The sequence below is a fragment of the Rhincodon typus genome, chromosome 8, assembly GCF_021869965.1.
Source record: "Rhincodon typus isolate 14 chromosome 8, sRhiTyp1.1, whole genome shotgun sequence".
Taxonomy (NCBI): domain Eukaryota; kingdom Metazoa; phylum Chordata; class Chondrichthyes; order Orectolobiformes; family Rhincodontidae; genus Rhincodon; species Rhincodon typus.
The window spans coordinates 92,825,935-92,826,467 of NC_063339.1; positions in this window are offsets into that span (position 1 = coordinate 92,825,935).

The window sequence follows — 533 nt, forward strand, 5'->3', positions numbered from 1 at the left end:
GTTCGCACAGGCTGTCTTCTGGAATATTCTGTCATTTCCGCTCTCTTCACAAATGCCTTTTTCCAATTAATTCTGCCGTTAGGAATGTTTTATATCCATAATTTCTTCAGTAAGGACTTTGAGCTAAAACGCTGCGGTACTTTTGATGAATTCGATGTGCTTTCTCTGAGAGCTGAATGGTGCTAACTCTGGCAGATGACAGTCGGCTCTCTCCCTCGCCTTCTCTCCCCATTATGACATCATCACATTCTTACCATGTGATTGGTTTCAGGTTGTAAACACCATCAGATTTCAATCCAATTGGCTTCCTGTATCTAGGGGCTTCGTTTACATTAATTGGCCAAATTCAAACAAGACGGATGTTTTGCCTGCCGCCTGGAAGGCTTTCATACATTTGTTTCACTTTTTAAAGATCTCTGTCCTGGCAACTTCAGCTGCTGCTCACAGACAGATTTTTGTTTAAATTTCTAAGTACAGACAAAACAAAAATCTCAAAGGAACCACACATTTTAGCTTCCTGCCTTCCACTTCAC